Below are 22,095 nucleotides of genomic sequence, written 5' to 3'. Positions count from 1 at the left end.
TTTTAGATTTCTCTGGAAATTACTTTCTCACATAGTGGTTGCCATAATTTTTGCTTTCACTTTAGCTTTTTCTTCATCTCTCTGGACATAAATCTTTTGAGCCTCCTTTAATAAATCATCAAACGATCTATTATGCCAGTCTTCGATTTTTTTCTATTTTTTTTTCTAGTGTCTGGCCAGGCATTAGTGACAAAATTAATTCTTAACAGAGCTTGTCGTACAGTAGTCTCAAGGTCTATTCTGGAATATTGTTTCATATTTCTCTTAAGTCTGTCTAACCATTCAGTTGGAGTTTCTTCTTTCCCCTGTGTCCGAGATTGAGAAGCAGGATGTTTTCTATTGCCGTCTGTGTAGCAGTTGTCTTCTGGGCAGTTTTCCTTATCTCCTGTTAATAGGCCCATCAATGTCTTGCCACATGACTCAGAGATAACTCCCTCCAGGAGCCATTTCTGTTTAACCGGTAATCAAGGACCCACCGCATGACTCAGAATGACATCAGCCCATTGTGAGATGCTCTGCCCAGGGGGGAGGAGCTAAGCATTCCCACCTAGATATATTCTGGGATTTTTGGACAGAACAGGCAGCCTTTCCACAGGTTCCCAAGAGGACACAGCTGGGGTTTTTCACTGGACTGACTAAACTTTTCTACAGGACCACTGCCCCAACAGAACCACATCTGTCACTCCAGGAGGACTGCAGCCAATCCAATTTGGACTGCTACCAGCATGCTAGCCAAAGGGGTGTCAGGTTGTATTCTGACTTTGTCAGTGGTTTTCCTTTTGTATTACTGCATGTATTTTATTTCTTTTCCCTTTTTCCAATAAATTGTATTTCTGACTTGGAGTCTGTCACTGGTTTTGCTTTCAAACCAGAACACCCTGCTGTCCCTTAAAAGCCTTTTTAGTATTTTGCCTTTGGGGTGCTGCCTCTTTTATTCCCTTGATTATCAAATTAAGATAATCATACATATGTTTTCTCCCTTCCTCATCATTTTGACTTCAATTAGGAGATGCTATTGGCATTATCTGATCTCCTGGGGGGCCCTGCTGGTTTTCCCTTTCCCAAATTTTTATTCCAGCAGCCCTGATCAATTGCCTCTCCTCCTGAAAAAAACTATCTTAATCCCAAGTACATAAGGTATTTCTTCAGGGAGAAAGTTTTCTTGAACAGCAGGAGCTGTCGTTACCAAGGGAACGGGACCCAGGGCAGGGACAGATGGAAGTGTTGAAGGAAGGGGGATGAGGAAAGGGATCCATGCCAAGGCTTGGTCCTCCAAGGAGAGGGCGTAGGCAGGGTCTACAGCTGGAACCGCCAAAGGAGGGGGGTCTTCTGGTGGAAACCGAACCGAAGCGTGGATTACCCACAAATGGTTCATGGCAGCTGGGTCGGCACGGGCGGAGCAGCCGGGGATGGGGCAGTGGGGACAGCCATGGGAAAAGCAGTCAGGGATGGGACAGCTAGAGCCCATGGGACCCCCGGCACAGTCGGTGCGGTGACCACAGGCCACGCAGCAGGGGAGACCCCTGGCAGAGTCGGCGGAGCAGCCGTGGGCCAGGTGGATGGGTCCGGGGGAGACAAATTCACTGGTGGGGCCGGAGCCGGGGGCTGGGGCAAGTGGTGCAGCCACGAATGGTGGGGGAACAAGTGGGAACGGAAGAGGTAATACTTGTAAAGGATCCCAATATTTTTCTTTCTTTTTTTTCCTCTTGTTTCCAGTCCTTTTCTTTCCCCCTTTTCTTTTCTTGCTTTAAAAGATTTTTATTCTCCTATGATCTCCCATCCAGCATGCAGCATATTCTCTTTCTACTTGATTAAATGGTTCTTTTGAATTTACAAATAAATTAAGAGCCTGACAAATCCAAACTTAAAAAAAACCCCGTATCTAGGCCAATAAACATGGTCAGATCTTATTTCCTTCTTTGCCCATTCTATCATACAAAATTCAATCATCTTTACCTTGTCCTTTCTCCTTGTACAAGGATTTTTATCCCAGTTAGCTAACATAACTCCCAAAGGGCTATCTTGGGGTATCTCTGCTGGTACCCTTTTATTACCTTTTTCTTTTTTTCTGTAACCAACTTACTGGTTTTCTGTCCCATTTCTCAAGATCTTATCTATTCGTCCCCTGCCTCTGTTTCCCACTTTCTCTAGCAACCTGAATACCACCTTCTTCCCACTACACACACAAAAAACCCTCTTTTTCTCACAATATAATTCAATACAATTCACCTCCCTCCAAAGAGATATAGTAAAGCTTAAAATAAACAATCTACATTACATATACTTCCATTCTTCTACATTTACTCACTTTTATTTCTCACTCACTCTCACACATTCATTCACACCCTCAGGCCTGTTCATTCATAAATTTCCCTTTTGATTTATCGGACAGAGGAAGGAAATGTTACCAAACCTCTTAGACTTACACAAAGTGGACCCCTGTTGCCAGAGAATCACTGCTCCGTGTAGCCCCCCCCCCTCCCCGACCCCTTCCACCTCCCCCGAGGTTTGGCTATCCCTCTTCCATAGAGATAGTCTCCAAGTCAGGGGTTCGGACCTCCACACCTTGCCCAAGCTGGACTTCCCACCCCCCGTACCCTTGACGGAATGGGCCACACGACTACTCCTTGTAGCCGCGGTACTAAAAAGGTCCTACAATACTGTAGCCCCCCCCTTCGCCTTGCGATTGTCGTCTTCGGGCTTCAGTACTGCCAGGCCTCTGGGAGGGGCCCTGAATCTTCTCACCTCTGGTGCCAGTTCACTTGTGAGGCTGTCTGCGTGTGACTCACGCTCTCTCCCCACAGTCCCCACACGCCCAGGGAGCAACGACTTGTTTGTGGCTCACATGCACCTTTTGCCACAGCCCCCCCCAACCGCCTGGGAAACTGAATCTGATTTTGCGTGTGACTCACTCTCACCACACAACAAGACAACAATAAAGTAGCTTTTACTTTCACATCACTTGTTACAATCTCAGATGTTATTGGCCAGCCCAGATGCTCTTGGGTATCCCTCAATCCAGCTGTGTTGTCCAACCCTGGATGCTCTTGGGCATATCCTCAATCCAGCTGTGTTGTCCAACCCTGGATGATCTTGGGCATATCCTCAATCCAGCAGAATTTTGCTTAACCCTGGATGCTCTTGGGCATTCTTATCATCAACCCAGCAGAATTTTTAGGGGCTCCCTCCATTTTATTGTTTTTTATCCCGCTTTCCCAGTGGACTGTGCCAGGAAAACCCTCAGCTCCCTCTCTCCAAGGGGTCCCACTCCTTCCCTGATACCCAGTCCCAGTTTCCCGACGGGGGGATTCTCTCACTCCTTTTCTCACTCGCTTCATCTCTTTACTGGCCGTTTTTCTCACAAAAAGACGGAAACGCAGTGTGGGAGACTCCTCACTGACATAGCAGGTCTGGATAACCAGCCTGCTATAGGCTACCCTGGACCAAGTCCCACAGGGTAACCCTCAGTTAGCTGGTCAACAGGTGCCTGGATAGCGTAATTAAAATCCCCACCAGGAAGACAGAAGGACTCTTGAGCTCCTGGAATCCGAGTGGGTTTATTCAGGATTGATCGAAGGAGTACGGAGGCAGAAATAGGAGCAGGGAGACAACCACACTTGGGGGAGCCAGACTCCGAGAACCCCGGGGAAGGAGGGGCCAGAGTATGTAACTGGGGAGGGAAGGAGTAACTAGGGTACAAATGATCCAATGGGAAGAGGGTGTAAGGGATGGGGTAACATAAACTGGGCCAATGAGGGAAAAGGGAAGGAGTGGTTTACAGAGGGAACCATTAGAAACAACGAGAATGGGGAACTTTCCAGAACTTGGGGAGATGACAACCATAAACTGACAGGTGATGGGCATGTGCTCATTTGCATTGGGGGGCAGAGGACTCTGGGGAAATGCCTTATGCTAAATGACTGTAGTTTCCCATGGCATTTCCACACTGTCCTCCCCATGGGCACATCCCACATCTCCCCCTTGTATGTTTATTAAATAAACATCCCCCAAGGTTTTCACAAGGTTCTTTTTGAAAAGAGTTAGAGCAATGGAAACAATAAAAATTATAAGTACAATCCAGAGCAGTCCTCTTAGGATGGAGGCCACCCAGCTAGGAACACGCCATTGTGTAAGTATCTTATTTATTACGTCCACAGCCTGGTTTTCAGTCTTAAGGTCTTGTATTTGTGATTGGAGGTTCTTGATGTTGGTTTGTATGGAGCTGCTTCTCGAGGAAAGGTTAAAACAACACAGTCCTTCAAAGTCTTCACAGCTATGGCCATGGGCGAGTAACAGGAAGTTGATGGCTGCTCTATTTTGTAATGTGGCATGTCTGGTGGTTTCTTCATCTGCCAAAAGATCTGACAGTGCAGCGGACGTGGCGTTGGCCTGCTTACTAAGCCAGCACTCAAGGTGAGAAAGCTCACCGAGGGCCTTTGCTGCTGTGTACCATGGTAGGAAAATGGACAGAGCAACCCTCTTTGACTTACTCCAATTGTAAATTTGGGAATCACAATTTGGGTCAAATTTGGTATAGGATCTCTTTTTGCAGGTCAATTGTTTTTCCTTTCTCCAATCAAAAATTTGGGTTTTGTTGGGTGTCAGGGTAGTAAGCTGGACAAGGCTCAGGGTCCCCCTTTAATCTTGGATGGGATCCCTGGCCACACTCTGTCACCACAGATAAGAAACACTCCCCTAGGGAGCACCTTGGGATATGGAGAGGACTGGGACCATGTTAGGCTGTTGTAATTGCACCAGTCGGTCATGTATTTTTTGTCATTTGGTGACACATCTTTCCTGATTATCTCTTGAGGCTCTTGTTGGACTGACTTATAGAAAAATTGAATGCAGAAGACAGCTTTTGTGGACCCCAGTAAGTGCAATTCCTGGGGCTCTTGTGGTGCATGTGGGAGGGACCTTGTCCACCAATCCCAAGAGTCCACCGGGTTAGGTTTCTTACCTGCAAATGGGTAGTCTTTTTCTGACAGAGGGATTCCCATCAGGCATGTCGAGAGTGGGTCTCCCACCCTGCCCATGGCCATGCAAAAATTGTCTTGCTTGAGGGACTTTGCTAGTGTTATCCAAATGTCCTCCTCTGGCTGTGGGACAAGCCATGCATCAGCTGCCTGGAGACACAGTAAGATGAAAAGTGTGGTGGCAGCCATCTGGATGCTCTGGGGCGCCTTAAGTGTTGTCTGGGTAGGTGTCAGCAGGGTGGCCATCACTGATCTGGGTGTGTGTGGGTATTCTCAGCTCAGTCAGAGAGAAAGAAAAAGGTTTTCTAACCAGGCGGAACCTGGGAAGCAGTTGGGAAAGAATGTAAATAATTCTCTAATCTGTCTTGTTATTCCCATTGTTTATAGATATGTTCTGCCTCTGTGTGTCATTCACTGCCCACCAATGGTGGGCAATGTTTTTACTCTTAGACCAATGAAATTAGTCTTCTCGATGTTCTCTATATATAGAGCAGTACATTTGAAATAAATCAGAGAGTTCATTTTCTTAGCCTTCTGATTTGGAGTTCTTTGTTCCCGTCCCGCTCAACGGCGTCAGGTGTGTTCTAGTACGATAACAAAAGAAGCATTTGTAAGTAAAATTCTGTTTGGCTCCCTTCCCTCCTTTCTCCCCCTTTGTCAAACTTAATAGAATGAAATAAATAACAGGTAAGGTCTAGGGATAAGGGGTAGGGGGTCGAGGAAAAAGGTAAAAGGGGAAAGGGAATGGGACAACAGGAGAAGTTAAAATTGAGCTTGTTTCAGCTGGTAGCGGAAAGTGTCTTCTTGTGATGAGGACGCAGGAGACGATATTTGGTGGAGTGGTGTCCTTCTTCTTGCGTCGTCTCCACGCGACTGCATTGTCCGGTTGGGCTGTTTCTGGTGCTCCAGGAGGGTGTTCTGCCGGGAGGTCATCTTGTGGCGAGGCGTTCAGGTACGGTTTCACATACTTCGCAGGAATCCACTTGGGGCCCTGCTCAGTGGAAACACAGCCGTATCCTCTCCCCCACGTTATGAGTGGGTACGGGCCCTTAATGATCTTAGGTTCTGGGTCCTTAATAAGGACCGGTGGCCTTTCCTTTAAAAGTGCTCTAGTGTTGTTATGAAAGTGCCACAGAATGGGGGGATTCGGGTCCCTGTCTGAGCAGTTCATGAAATTAAAAACATAAAGTGCCTTACACAGTCTTTCAACAGGAGCTATAGACAGGGCCGAATCATTTTGCTGTTCTAGCAATTTCTTGATCTCTTTATGTGTTCTTTCAACTACAGATTGCCCAGTGGGGTTATGTGGAATGCTGGTGGTGTGGGCAATCCCCCATTGCTGCACGAATTTCTGAAAGCGTGTTGACGTAAAGCCTGGGCCATTGTCAGTCTTAATGGATTTTGGAACGCCCAGGGTGGCAAATGCCATATAAAAATGTTTGATGATATCTTTGGTTTTTTCTCCCATGTGGAGGGAGGCAAACACTGCTCCTGAAAATGTGTCAATTGAGACATGTATATATTTTAATCGCCCAAAAGGGGCATAATGAGTGATGTCTGTTTGCCAGAGTTCCAAAGCCCCCAGTCCTCGGGGGTTGACCCCTGTTGCCACAGCAGGAAGGGCGAAGGACTGGCAGTTGGGGCAGGTGGAAAGAATGGCTCTGGCTTGTTCTTTGGATATTTTGAACTGTCTTGAAAGTGCAGGTGCGTTTTGGTGATAAAAGGCGTGGCTCAGCCGAGACTGCTGAAAAATGTCAGGTAGTGTAGATTTGTCAGAAATCTGTGTGGTCATTGCTAGCAGATCTGCTCTCTGGTTGCCCTCAGTGATGGCACCTGGCAGGTCAGTGTGAGACCGGACGTGCAGAATATGATAGGGTTGCTCCCTGTGGGAGATGAGCCAAATTAATTCTGAGAGCAAGCCATATAATTTTCTGTTTTGAATTTCTTTGAGCAAGGCATGTTCTATCCCGGCAACATACGCTGAATCAGTAACTAGATTAAAAGGTTGTTGAAATTTTCTGAAGACTCTCACAACTGCAGCAAGTTCTGCAATTTGGGGGGAACCCTCAACCAGTTGGACATCAGACTCCCACTTCTGAGTGTCCAGGCCCTTCCAGGTGATCACTGACTTGTGGGACTTGCCTGACCCATCAGTGAACACTGTGAGAGTGTTTTTCAAAGGAGTTTTAAATGTTTTTGGAGCCAAATGCAGAGTGTCTTTGAACAACTTGTGTTTCGGATAATGAATTGATATCTGGCTGTTTTGGAGGGGAGTTGTCCCATCTGGAATTTTTAAAAGCGCGGTCTTGCCGGCATCTCTGATTTCATCTAATAGGTTATTTGGCAGTAGAATTTGGTCTTCCGGCCAGCTAAATTCCCCCTCTCTAGCAAGGGCCTCAAGGCCTTCACTACCCTCCCCCAACACTTCATTGAGGTCATACTTTTTTAAGAGTGGTTTTAACAGTTTTTTCCAATGAATTTCCCATAGCAGTAATTCAGTTTGTGTAAACAATGCTTTGGCTATGTACCTCAAATCGTGTGGGACTAGTGTGTGCCCAGAGAAAGTCAAGTCCATAACATTCTTAAAGAATGGTGAATTTCTGCCGTAATCTTTGGCTGCTTTTCTTAACTCTTTGACTTCTACATAAGGTAGCTGCTCCCACCTGGGTTCCCTTCCCCTCTTGTGGATGACTGGTGCCGCAAAGGATCCCAAGTCCCATGCAAGGTCAAGGTCCCCGTCCTTGATCACCTCCTCCCGGATCCGGGCCCAGCCTTTCCCCGGCTTGATGGTAAAGTGGGGGGTGTCACTGTCCTCATCCTCATCCTCATCAGAGGATGAGGCAGGACAAGCTAGGGCATGGAGCCTCTGCCCGACCAGTCGGTCTCGGTGTTGTGAGACCCGGCAGGCCAAGATGGCCTCCTTCCGGCCACGCCCACCTCCGGTTCCATTGTCATGGGAACCAAAAGCTGCAGGAGAGGGGGACCCATCCACCAAGGCGTGGCCTTCCTGTGGGCCGGTCCCACCCACAGGGGCCATACCCAGGGGTGTGGTCAGGGGGCCGGGCAGGGCGGGTCCCAACAACGTAACAATCGACGTGGTGGAGTGGGAGGGACCCGACGCAGGGGCGGCACCCGATGAAGGAGGGGGTGGCAAAGGAATGGCAGGAACCCGAGAGGGTGAAAAAGGAGGAGAAGAAGCACCATGTAGGGTTTTTCTAGAATGGTGGTGCTCGGTCATGTGGCCGGCGCCATTTTGTTTAACAGAACTATCATTACAACTGGGAATTAAACCGGTGTCTGGTGACTTAGGAATGAGGGAACGGGTGAGGCTCGGGCTGGGGTGGCCGGTCCCAGCACGAGGAAGGGACAGAGTGGGACGGGAGACAGCAGAGAGTCGGCAGCAGCTCTGTGCCTTTTGGCAGGGTCTGGCTCCCGACCCACCCTTAGGGGAAGTGGGGTAAGGATTGGGGAAGGAGGAATGAGGGGTAGGAGAACCGGGGACCGAACTCTCCCCCTGTTGTTTAATTAACTTAAAAATAGAATCAAATGCAGGATAAAAGTGTCCCACTTTAAAACTCTCCGCAACCTGAATATCATATATACATTTCCCAAATTTCCCCCAAAATAAAACAGGAGAGACATCTTCCCTGGACGCATTGGGAAAATGCCCAAAAATAAAATTAACAAAAGCTTTCAATTCCCTGTTCTTAAATGAAACATCCCCCAAAACAAGGGTTGCCTCAACTTGGAGGTAAAACTCCCGTCCAGCTGGAGAAAGATGATTGCCCATTTTGCTCAACAGCAGAAAACTCCCCCCACAAAGCAAAGGAGAAACAGAAACAAAAGAGCCTGTATGAGGCGCAAAGCACTTGGCAGCTGACGCTGCAGAGACTCACCCAGAAGGGACACAGGTGAAAAGAAAAGAACCTTGGGGGGGTGGTGGGGTCCTGCCGGTCCTGCAAAGTCCAAAAGCTTCCCCCGAAGCTGCAGTGATGGACGTTTGGAGGGTGTCAGCAGGTCCAGGAGAAGGGGTCTTCCTTGACGAAAGCACAGCTGCTCCTGGGGCTGGTTCTGAACGACGCTTGAAATACTTAGGAGTCTGGGTCACAGATCCAAAATTCAAAGGAGATGTTCTGGGCTGGACAGACATGTGTCCAGTCGGTTCGGACGCCAGATATAGGCTACCCCGGACTGAGTCCTGCAGGGTAACCCTCAGTTAGCTGGTCAACGGGTGCCTGGATAGCGTAATTAAAATCCCCACCAGGAAGACGGAAGGACTCTTGAGCTCCTGGAATCTGAGTGGGTTTATTCAGGATTGATCGAAGGAGTAGGGAGGCAGAAATAGGAGCAGGGAGACAACCACACTCAGGGGAGGCAGACTCCGAGAGCCCCGGGGAAGGAGGGGCCAGAGTGTATAACTGGGGAGGGAAGGAGTAACTAGGGTACAAATGATCCAATGGGAAGAGGGTGTAAGGGATGGGGTAACATAAACTGGGCCAATGAGGGAAAAGGGAAGGAGTGGTTTACAGAGGGAACCATTAGAAACAACGAGAACGGGGAACTTTCCAGAACTTGGGGAGATGACAACCATAAACTGACAGGTGATGGGCATGTGCTCATTTGCACTGGGGGGCAGAGGACTCTGGGGAAATGCCTTATGCTAAATGACTGTAGTTTCCCATGGCATTTCCACACTGTCCTCTCCGTGGGCACATCCCACAGCCCGCCTCTCAGACACACACACACACACTCATCCCCCCCGTATGCGTCCCCCCAGAGAAAAGTACTTACAGTCCTTTTTCCTTTCCGGGTCTTCATGTACACTTAGTCTTAGGGGGCCAATTACCGTGGTTTTAGGGAGCCTTTTCCCTTTTCTTTGTTTTATTGTCTCTTTTTGTCCACCGGTTGAAACCTGCATCTGCCGATCACGCCAGAAGAAACAGAGCGAGGCTGCCAAACTTGGCAGGGTGCCTCCCTCACTAGGAATCCTCTGAGGTTTCAGCAGCGAGGTGTTTTGATCGGAGTCACGGCACCAAATTGTTAAAAACGCCAATCACGTGTATTAAAATTTAGAAGTTTAATAGTAATAAAATAGTAATAAAAATTAGGGCAATAAGAATTTGGACAAAGTTAGGACAATAAAAGACAATAAAAAGCAAAGAATTACGGACGTCCGGTTGCTTTTGTACTCTGCCACAAAAGGATGTTTTGCTAAGAAAGGATTAACCCTTTGTCCTAGGGTGATGTTATAATGCTTGTATCCCCAACTGTGTGTTCTGTTTGTGCTGGATATTATAATCTGTGCCTTCACTATGGGCTCTGAGAGTGAAGGCGGGGAGAAGATGAAGCACAGAGTTTTGTTATCAGCCTCACTCACTCCTCCACAGTCTGCTGGAACACAGAACTCCACTGTGTTGTCTGGGCCCGGATGGGGCCGAACACAGTGCTCCTTTGCCTTCTAGCTAGTTTAGCTAGCTGAGACAGTCCAAGTATTCCCTGGACTGGTTCTCTTTCCCTTTTCTTGGAACCGTTCGAACCTGCTCCAGACTGGGACCTGGGGAAACACTGAGAGCTCTCACTTTGTGGCCTACCAGGGCCTATTCTGGGCAGCAGCCTTTCCCAGTGCTGGAGAGACTGATAAGAGAGCAACCACCCACCAGAGAGATTTTCTGAATTTGTGTTCTGGGTTGATAAGGAAGTGAGTTTTCTTGAGAAGTTATACTTAAATTAATTAGTGGTCAGATTTGAGTATTGACACTTGGTGTGACTACTGAAGACACTGAACACGCTTCTGAGAACACAGGGGGTTAAAAGCAGAGAATTCTCAGGGGAAGGTTCTCTTTTGTTCTGGTCAGTGAAGAGTTCAGACTTCCCTGTCCAGCCACAGGCTGGGTAGGGGAGGGGAAGCTATGCAGCCTAGAAGAGGTAGGCCAGGGGGTGAAGGGGCTAGAACCAGGCCAGCCCCCACAGGACGGAAGGGTGGAGAAAAACTAAGATCTCTTTGTTCCCTCCTGCAAAGGGGGAGAGAGAGACAGAGCTTGTGCCACCTGGAAATTTTATATCATGTGCCAGCAGTACACTGGCAGAAGAGAAAGAGAAAGGGGGGGGGGGGGGGGGCGGGAAGGTGCCCAGCTGTGGGAGTTCTGGGCAGCTGAGATTTCAGTCATCCTGGAAGCCCGAGACTTTTAACCCTGTTTTAAAAGAGGAAGGCTTCGCGAAACACTACTCCTCCTCAATTTGAAAGAGAAGAGACACAATCTGGGACCTGAAATGTTGGAAGAAAAAATCCTAGATAAGAAGAGATGATAGAGTAGCCTTTAGCTAGACTTTTCTTGTATAGCCATAGACTGAACCAATTTCTCCTGCAACACAGAAACTGCATTTAGGGAGATGCAATGGTTTAAACCAAGAGAGTAACCCCCTGCAGTGATTGCCCAGGGGAGGAGAAAATAAGGAGGACCTTTGTCCTGAAAATGAGAAACTGTTGTTCTTTAATACTAAGCAAAGCATCCTTAAAAGAACCCTATGAACAGTTTCAGTCTATGCATGGTAGTGAGAGCACTGTACATAGAAAGATGTCACAATAGCAGATTTTCTCCAAGCAGTGTAGCAGTCAGAGGCCCTGCAAGGCCTCCATGGTGGTCACTAGCCTAAGATAAGAAATGCAGAGTCATGATGAGTGGAACAGAGCTACCCCTCTTCCGCACATCAGACCCCTGTTATCTCTCTGTAAGGCTATAGGTCGTATTCTCCTCGACATCAGCCACAGGACAAATCCTGATCCCTCAATAGCCTATATAAACCCATACCTTTGCCCAGTTCAGATGGAAGAGCTGTCACTGGAACCCTTTGCAGAAGCTGCCAATAAAGACATCTCCGCAGAACTCCACACAGCCTTCGCCTCTCTCCTTCCCTGCGTCTGCTGAGGCACTTTGCGAGCACAGAGCTGAAATCACTAAGAGCTGAAATCACTAAGAGCTGAAATCACTCCACAAGTGCTTGCAAGGTAGCCAGCGGCTCGGAGCTAGCCGGAGGAGCCTGACAGGCTGCGCCTCATCAGCACAGTGCTATCCGGGACACCTACGGCGTCTGCTGCCCCGGGGGCCAGACGGACCCCCGGGGACCACCAAGCCGTAATACGTGGCAGCCCGAACGGGAGAACAGACATCCTGGTACTCCTGAGAGCAGCATCCTTCGTGGATCGTTACTGCCTCGGCCCGCCACGACCCTCTGAGGGTAACTTCTCCGTTATAGAAGAAGCTATCTGGAAGAGTCGTCCAATGAACCTGAACATCACCATCTGGGAAGAAAGTCCTCAGTAGTTGGACTGAGCAGACCACCCACCCAGCAGTTTCTGACTCAGTTTTGGCTGAAAAAAGTGTAAGTTTAAAACAGCCTTCCTGCGCACTTTTAACTTGGGTCTCCATTTTTGTTTTTTTTTTCTTTTTTTTTCTCTTTTTTACTGCTGGGGGGGGGGGGGCAAGGGAACTTACAGCAATGGGATCAAACTCTAGTAAATTAAAACAATCCCAGAACGAGAGAGATATATATTTACAAATCCTAGAAATCCTAAATGCTAACAACTTTTCTTTCTCTAAAGGCAATCTTTCAAAAACTAACTTGAAAAAATTTATAACATGGATCCTTTCTCAGTTTCCAGACACTAACATAAGCATGATTAAGTCAGACTCCTTTTGGGACTCCTTAGGGACAAGAATATATATTTTCCAAACCGAAGAAGACTTTTCTGTTACTAAATTTCTGCCTCTCTTTCACTACATTGTAAAAGCGGTGGAAAAAGCTAACACAAGCAGCTTAACAGCAGCTGAGGAAATTCCAAACTTATCTCCTATAGCAGATCCTCCAAATGCTAACCTCTCAGATAACAGTCCTCTCTCTGTCGACTCCCTTTTTCCTGAGATGGAGAACAGGGGAACCGCGCTGCCCCCACCCACCCTTCCTGCACCTGCAGGGTCCACGGAGCCCACACGTCCCTCCACCTCCCCCCATCCCTCCGCCCCCATTTCGGACGCGGCAAGCTAGAACTCAGCTCCTTCGGTTACGCAATGCACAGCACGGTGCTGGCACTGCACCCCCTCCTCACGTTCGGGTATAATCGCTTCGGTCTCGAACGGGTCCGCCCCACCCAGCCCCAACACCGCCCTGCAGCCCGCCGCGCAGCCCGCCACGTCCCCTCCTCTCCCCACCACCGCCGCGACCCCCCCCACCGCCGCAACTCTCCTCCCCGCCACTGCGACTCTCCCCACCCCCATTACCACCCCTACCTGCCTGTCTGACGTGGTGCCAGCGGCAGCAGCACCCCCTAACCCCACCGCCTCCTCTCCCTCCCTTCTCCCCTGCCTGCATTCCGAAGCGATGCATCCACGCACCCACCCTCAATGCCCACCTAACGGCAACCCCCCACACTCTGTCCAGTCTCCCACACCCCTGCAAAAGGTCGCTCCAACACACCCAAAAAAGCATAGAGCACCTCCTGACCACACCTCATCAGAGGACAGTGAGTCTGAATCTGACACAGACTAAATTGATCCATGGGCTTTAATTAAAATGGAAGGAACTCAGGCAGGGGATTGGGAACTAGCTCAGAGAATTACTGCCTTCCCAGTAAATTATATAAAGGGGAAAAGAGGGGGGGCCACTACTAGAACAACATGGGAACCTAACACAAATAAAGAATTGATACAACTACGAAATATAGCCAAAGAACATGGTAGAAGTTCACATATTTTCAGAAACTTCCTTGAAACGCTTTTTTCGGCACATATTCTGGTCCCTCATGACCTTAAAAACATTGCCAACTGCCTTCTTTCCCCGGCAGAATATATGCTATGGGAAAGACAGTGGAAAAGGCAATTAAAAACATTATCAGACACCTATGCTCAAGATGCAAATAGGCCAGATTTTACAGTCCAACAGCTGGCCGGAGAAGGGGATTTACAGAAACCCTCTGACCAAGCTAACACCTTACCTAAAGGAGCACTACAAGATTTGGCTATTGCAGCAAAAACCTCATTGCTTCTTACCCCAGATGACTCTATCCCTACCCAACACTTCTCTAGTATTAAACAAGGAATAGATGAAAGCTTTATCAAGTTTATAGACAGAATTAAAGATGCTCTGGAAAAACAGATAGCACAGAAGCAAGGAAAGAACTGTTGTGCAAGCTTGCTTTGTCAAATGCAAACAAACAATGTAAAACAATTCTGAGGGCCTTACCCTTGGATACAGAACCCACCATAGAGCAAAAGGTGGAAAGCTGCACACGTCATCTGTCCACTGAAAACACAGTGGCCCAAGCAGTCTCTAAGGGTATTGCAGAAGGAGTCTCTGGTGTGTATGCAGTAGTAACTTCTAAAGACCAGGACCGCTGCTATTACTGTGGGGAATTTGGACATTTCATGAAGGACTGTCCAGACAGGTCACCTACCCGAAACCCCCGTAACACCTACCAAAGACCCCAGAACCAGCAGCGATACCAGCAGCGTTTGGGAAACTTTCAGAAGAGCGCGGCCAGGCCCCGCGCAAAGACAACAAATCAAAGGCCACCCAGATCCAGTCACACATCATCCCAGCAGATTCCAGGACACGTGGAGAAGATCCAACCCATGGAGAGACACAGATTGGAACACGGCGCCAGTTGGTAACTGCTTTATCCATTGACTTTAATAATAAGGATGTCTATCGTGTTCCCACAGGCAAGCATGGGCCAAAAGGTGGTTCTTTTAACATCTTAATTATAGGGGACACTCTCCATGGCCCAGAGGAAATCTTGGTCATTCCAGAGGTACAATCAGTGCACCCAGGATAAGAAATCTCTGTTCAGCTGTGTTGCACGGACTTACCATTTTTTCTTTCAAGGGGAACTCCGATCGCACAAGCCTTTCTACTCCCAAAGAATCACAGGAAACAGCTTCCTCTCAATCCGACAGTAATGTGGGCACAAGTTGTGGGACCAAGTAAGCCTACCATCGAGTGCGGTCTATCCTACAGAGGAGAAAAGTTCCACCTGCCAGGGATGCTGGACACTGGTGCGGACATGACCATCATCGCTCGCTCAGAAAGGCCAGCACACTGGGGACTACAACCGGTAGCAGGAATGATTTCAGGGATTGGTGGAGCCACAGTGTCCATGCAAAGCAAGCACAACATCCTCGCCGAAGGGACTGAAGGCAAGCTGGCAACCATCCGCCCATTCGTGGTAAGAGCCCCCATCACCCTTTGGGGAAGGGATGTTCTATCCCAGTGGGGGGCCTCCCTACGTATTCCCAGTCAGGATTTCTGACTCAGGCCTCTGAGGAGCGCGCACTACCAGATACACCTCGGCTCACCTGGAAATGCCAAGACCCAATCTGGACTCACCAGTGGCCCCTCTCTAAAGTAAAACTGCGCACACTACAAGCCCCTGTGGAAGAACAGCTCGCCAAAGGTCACATCGTCGAGACCACCAGCCCTTGGAATTCTCCAGTCTTCGTACTGCAAAAACCTGGGATGGACAGGTGGAGGCTCCTCCATGACATTCGCAAAATTAATGTGGTACTCGAGGACATGGGTGCCCTCCAGCCTGGTCTGCCCTCACCATCAGTGCTGCCCCGAGACTGGACACTTGCCATCATAGACATTAAGGACTGCTTCTTCAGCATTCCGCTGCACCCCCAGGATGCTTCACGGTTCGCTTTTTCCGTTCCCTCTCTTAACAGAGAGGCTCCACTCAAAAGATACCATTGGTTGTATCTCCCCCAAGGACTAAAAGTCTCACCCACCATATGCCAGTGGTACGTCACTCACATCCTGTCTTCTGTTCGGAACTTATTTCCAGATGCAATCATTTACCGCTGTATGGATGATATCCTGGTCTGTGCATCAGAAAAAACTTACTTAGAAAAAGCAGTTAAAGGGACAATCGAAACCATAGAAAAAGCAGGGTTTGACATCTGTGAGGACAAAATACAATACACCAACCCATGGACTTATTTTGGATTCCTGATCCGAGAAAGGACAATCGTACCCCAGCAGCTTGCTATCCGAGACGACCCAAAAACCTTGAGAGACTTACACAGTCAGTGCGGATCCATCAACTGGGTATGCCCCTTGCTAGGAATTACAACAGAGGACCTCGCTGCCCTGTTCAACCTTCTTTGTGGCAACGAAGACCTAGACACTCCACGCACGCTGACAACAGAAACCCGAGACACCATCGCCAAGGTCCAAGAAGCCCTGTCTACACGCCAAGCCCATCGCTTCGAGCCCAAGCTGCCTTTCCAGTTCGTCATCCTCGGAAAAGCACCTCGGTTCTATGGACTGATCTTCCAATGGGATCTTCAACTCCGAGACCCTTTATTGATACTGGAATGGATCTTTACAAACAACCAACCTTCAAGGACAATTACTACCTTCCAGGAAATAATGGGACAGTTAATAAAAAAGGCCAGAACTTGCCTCCGCACCCTTTCTGGGTGTGAGTTCACATGCATATATTTGCCACTAACGACTGGGGATCTGGAACATTTGCTCCAAACCAATGAAAACCTCCAATTTGCCCTTGACAGCTATACAGGCCAAATTTCCATTCATATCCCAAAACACAAACTTTTTAATGCAGTCTTTAATCTGACCCCAAAATTAGTCCAAAGTAAAACACCTCTCAAAGCTCTAACAATCTTTACAGATGGCTCAGGGTCATCCCATAAATCTGTAATGACTTGGAAGGACCCTAAGACTCAAAATTGGGAGTCTGATATCCAAATAGTGGAGGGATCTCCTCAGATTGCAGAATTAGAAGCAGTTGTCAGAGCCTTTGAGAAATTCAAGGACGAACCCTTTAATCTGGTCACAGATTCTGCATATGTTGCAGGTATAGCTATGAGAGCAGAACACGCTCTTCTCAAAGAGGTTTCCAATCCAAAGTTACATCAGTTGATTTCGGCATTAACACGTTTAATCTTTCACAGAAAGAAACCTTACCATATAATGAATGTGAGGTCGCACACTGATTTCCCAGGTTTCATCACAGAAGGGAATAGGAAAGTGGATGCATTGGCCATGGCAATAGAAACTGCTAACATTCCTGACATCTTTGCCCAGGCAAAGTTGTCGCACGCATTCTACCATCAAAATGTTCCTGCCCTTATTAGAATGTTCAGGCTTCCAAAAGATCAAGCAAAAGCTATTGTTGTCACATGTCCAAACTCTCAAAATTACCAGATACCCTCGATGGGGACAGGAGTCAACCCCCGAGGACTGAACAGCTGCCAGCTGTGGCAGGCAGACGTAACTCACTTGACACCTTTTGGAAGGTCAAAATACGTGCATGTATCGGTCGACACGTTTTCAGGAGCAATATTTGCATCAGCTCATCCAGGAGAAACCACACAGCACACCATAAAGCACTTCCTCTTTGCATTCAACACCCTGGGAGTACCGAAACAAATCAAAACGGACAATGGACCTGCCTATACCTCTCGAAAATTAAGAGAGTTCTTCAGTGAATGGGGAATAGAACACAAGAGAGGTATACCAGCAAATCCCACAGGACAGTCAATCATGGGAAGGACACATCAAACCCTCAAAAGAGTCCTCAATCAGCAGTGAAGAGAGACAAAAATCATATCTCCAGTTGAGAGACTTTGCAAGGCTCTCTACGTCATCAATTTCCTAAATGGTACAACATCAGAGCCTGACCCGCCAATACTTCGCCACTTTGCAAATACCACCCAAGCAAAGCTCACTGAGAAACCATCAGTGCTAGTGAAGGACCTGGAAACACATCAAATTTCTGGGCCTTTCCAGTTGATTACTTGGGGTAGAGGGTATGCATGTGTTCTACTACCATCGGGTCCAAGATGGTACCCAGGAAAAAACATAAAGCCATACCTAGGCACTGCAAACACTGCTCCCACAAACAGTGACAAGAATTCTCCAGAGTCAAATACAAGACCTCCTCAAAATCAGACAAGCTCTGCCTGGAGACGAAGACGTCGCTGAATGTCCACATACAGAAGAAAAGACCATCCCATTACGCGACAGCAGACAAAACAGAAAGTGGAAAAACATTCTGCTGTAGCAGTTAAGCCATAAGCTAGAAACAGCCTGAACACAAATTGTTCTCTGAATTATATGTTATTAACTTTTTCTACCCTAAAAAACCCTATTGCTTTCCTTTCCTAACATGTTAACTCTTACCAAAAACCTCTAACCTTATATCCACTCCCCCATCCTTAGCTTATAGATAAAAAAAAAACGGGGGGAGGGAAGGGAAGGAAAGGAACAAGGGAGAAAACCCTCTCCTACCACCATAAAGATAACAAATGTTGCTTATATTCCCTATCAGAAGCCCCATCCTTATCCAAAGATGAAAATTATCTCCATCGGTGCTGTCCTCACTGCCGCCTGGATGTTCTTCAACATACAGTATACCTACGGTTGGATTAGCCCACAGCCTAGCCACAATGTTTGGGTAACCTTAGCGAAAACATTAAAACAGGATAACATGTGCTTATCCATGGGAAGCATTGATAACCCACTTTCCACATGTTTAGTAGGGATTCCATTCGTAGCAGACGATTGCCCCGCCTACAATTCAGAGCTTCTCCGCACCACAGGTAAGAGACCCAACATGGTAGATAGTTGGGACGAGTGGACAAAAATGTTGCCCAATGCTCAAGAGGAACCCCAAGAATTGGACCTGTTGGGGTCCTCCAAGGCAACATACTGCATCAAATTTTACTTTAGACGTCCAAAGAGCCATTAACCAGAAATTGACCAGACAAAAAACACATACAGAAAGGACGTATCACCCATTAATAAAGCCTATAACTATCCGGATTGGTGCAATTACACCGCTCGGGTGATCTCTGTATCCTCTCTCCACCCCAAAGTATTACCCAAGGGAATGTTTCTCATCTGTGGTGACAGAGTATGGGCTGGGATTCCCTCCCGCCTTCAGGGAGGTCCCTGTAGCCTTGGAAAACTTTCCACCCTCACTCCAAATATTACCTTGTTACATAATTCGAAAAATGAAAGCGAATTAAAACGCCACAAAAGATCCTACACGGAATTTGATGAAAATTGCGATCCAAAATTATACGATTGGAATAAAACAAAAAAAGGATTGCAGTCTCCCTATTCCTACCCTGGGAAGCTGCAGCTAAAGCCCTTGGTGAAATAAATCACTTCGGGTGCTGGCTCAGCAAGCAAGCCAATGCTACCTCTGCTGCCCTAAGCGATCTTTTAAAGGAAGAAGAAACCACGAGACATGCATCACTTCAAAATCGAGCAGCGATCGACTTCTCACTGCTAGCCCACAGACATGGCTGCGAAGACTTTGAAGGGATGTGTTGTTTCAACCTCTCTTCATGCTCGGAGTCCATCCACGCAAACATCCAGAAACTGAAGGAACTTGTGAAGGCCTTAAAAGTAGAAAACAACCCAGACTGGGTTAATGACATTTTCAGTCAATGGGGATTAACGGGATGGGTTGCATTATTGGTTAAGGGAATGTTGTGGATTTTCGTTGTAATTGTCATTGTGTTAACTATGTTCTCATGCCTTGTCCACTGTTTCAAAAGAACTATAGGACATGCATTTTTACCAAATACAGAAAGTGGAGTTGTAGCAGTCAGAGGCCCTGCAAGGCCTCCATGGCAGTCACTAGCCTAAGATAAGAAATGCAGAGTCATGATGAGTGGAACAGAGCTACCCCTCTTCCGCACATCAGACCCCTGTTATCTCTCTGTAAGGCTATAGGTCATATTCTCCTCAACCTCAGCCATAGGACAAATCCTGATCCCTCAACAGCCTATATAAACCCATACCTTTGCCCAGTTCAGACGGAAGAGTTGTCACTGGAACCCTTTGCAGAAGCTGCCAATAAAGACATCTCCGCAGAACTCCACACAGCCTTCGCCTCTCTCCTTCCCTGTGTCTGCTGAGGCACTTTGCGAGCACAGAGCTGAAATCACTAAGAGCTGAAATCACTAAGAGCTGAAATCACTCCACAAGTGCTTGCAAGGTAGCCAGCGGCTCGGAGCTAGCCGGAGGAGCCTGACAGGCTGCGCCTCATCAGCACAGTGCTATCCGGGACACCTATGGCGTCTGCTGCCCCGGGGGCCAGACGGACCCCCGGGGACCACCAAGCTGAAATAAAGCAGTGCCATGTGTGACATAGAAACATTAGGAGGTTTCAACTCTGTTTCCTGTAGAAGACTATTGTACAAGAGACACTCCTCTCTCCCTTGATAAACTGAGAATTAATTATTTAAATAGTGGTAACTTGATCGAGAATCGAAAGTTTTGTCTCACTGTGTTTTAGTAAAAATTAGGTAGGGGGAGGAGGAATGTTTTTGAAGGTTTTCATTCTGAATTCTGTGTGTTCCTTTTATAATAAGTTAATAAAGTTTTTTTTTCTTTATTTCTAAGCTCGAGCCTGCTCTGCTCTGTTTCTAATCACATCTCACAGCACTCATTTGAGGAAAAAATATTTTCATGGGTGCACTGGCATTCTGCCAGCGCCAACCCATGACAATTTGTCCTCTCTTCAGAGTGACAAATGAGTTTTGTCATCTGGTATTGTTCATTTTGTGTGCTAGGGAGTGCTTTGCCTGTTTAAATAAACAGGTTTTTTTCCACTTCTCTCAGAGGAAATTTTCCCGAACAGGTTGGGGAGAGGGGCTGTGTGGTTTGGCTTTCTGGGGGGGGGGGGGGGGGGGGGGGCTTTTGGAGGTTTTCTCCCAAATTTGCCCTAATCCAAGACGCCCTTAAAAGCAATAGCCTATTGCATATTCACATATCTTCTACATAATTCAAACATTCCTTTCAAATTAAGGGTGCTGCTGTTTAATTTTAGCTTCCTCCCCTCATCTTGTAAATCAGCCTTCTTGGCTCCTCGAAGTTTGAGCGTTCCCGTGTCTTGGTTTGGAAAGACAGGTGTCTGCTAAGGAAGGCAGGAGCCTCCCCTGAAATGGCAAAAATGTAGACCTCCTCTCTCCAAATTGTTGTAAATTTGAAATTAAGGGGGGCTCTCAGGCAAAAATATGAGAGCAGGAATAACTGTTCTTTATTAGGGAAGAAAATAAAAAGATAAAATAAACAATGCAGTAAACCAAAACAACACTTACAGAGTCAGAATACAACCAGACACCCTGTTGGCCAGGGTGTTGGTAGCAGTCCAATTGGGAATTATGGCTGCAGTCCTCCTGGAGTGGCAGGTGTGGTTCTGTTGGAGTAGTGATCCTGTAGAAAAGGGTGTAGTCTTCCTCTGAAGATGCAGTGGAAGAGGCAACTGTTCCTCTGGGAAATCCAGTGCAGAAAAAGCTGTGCTGGTGTTCCATAAACTCAAGATTATATCCAGGTAGAAATGCTTGGCTCCTCCCTCTGGGCGGAGCATCTCACAATGGGATGTTATAGTTCTTATTAGTCATGCAGTGACATTCAATAGCCTGTTTTCAGCAGATGTCTCCCCTGAGAGACATCTCTTCCACATTGTGGAAGAGATAAGGAAAACTGCCCACTTAACAGAAGACAACTGCCATACAGATGGCAAATGGAATACATATTTTGTCTTGCAATCTGGGACATCCCGATAAGGAGGCAATAATTCTTGAAATCTTAGTGTCTTGTTGCTGTTCTCTCTATCCAAAGAGGATAATGCAAAGAATTTCTTGATTATCTTTTCAATTTCTTGCACTAGTTAGAAAAAGTATCTTACATCACATAGTTTCTATTTTAATATTATACTATAACCTAAAATCTATATTTACCCCACTACTTAAAAAAAGATTAATACAGCATAACTTTCCAACATAATACATATAGTATTCATTTTATTATTTGCAAAAAGCCAATCATATAATATGCATCTATAACAATTTATCCATTGATACTTTTTCATCAGCAATATGGGCTACAGTACACACAGGAGCAAAAGGTAGGGATGCCATGGCACATTGGCATTCCGCCTTTGCTGCTTTAGGTATCCCCCATACCATCAAAACAGACAATGGTCCTGTGGCAGCAGCTCTCTGGCCACAGAGAGAAATACAACTTTCCCAGGCATTGTTCTGGGAAAGGCTGTGAGAAGATCAGAAAAAAAGAACGAGAAACA

Source organism: Vidua chalybeata, assembly GCF_026979565.1.
Source record: "Vidua chalybeata isolate OUT-0048 chromosome W unlocalized genomic scaffold, bVidCha1 merged haplotype SUPER_W_unloc_12, whole genome shotgun sequence".
NCBI classification, from domain to species: Eukaryota; Metazoa; Chordata; class Aves; order Passeriformes; family Viduidae; genus Vidua; species Vidua chalybeata.
The sequence above is the reverse complement of the archived record's forward strand: the minus strand, read 5'-3'. Positions refer to the sequence as shown.